We start from the raw sequence: 280 nt of genomic DNA, 5'->3' as shown, positions 1-280 counted from the left end.
TGCCCAAGCTTTATCTACATAGCACATGGTAATTAAAAGTACCAGAGTGGTAGAACTAAACTTCTTGGATGTTTAACAGCTGTACTTTAAAAAAAATACCTTATTGAGAATTTCAGACATGCATATAAGGTGTTTTGATCAAATCCATGCCCACACCCTCCCCTCCATCTCCTCCCATATCTCCCTATCACTTTTTTCTGATAACTTCATGTACTCTTTCTTCTTCTTTGATTTAATTATTTACTTTTATGGGGCTTTTTGCTACTCTAACATTCCCCCC

The sequence above is a fragment of the Nannospalax galili genome, unplaced genomic scaffold (assembly GCF_000622305.1).
Source record: "Nannospalax galili isolate Female #2095 unplaced genomic scaffold, S.galili_v1.0 scaffold952, whole genome shotgun sequence".
Taxonomy (NCBI): Eukaryota; Metazoa; Chordata; class Mammalia; order Rodentia; family Spalacidae; genus Nannospalax; species Nannospalax galili.
Note: the sequence above shows the minus strand (reverse complement) of the source record.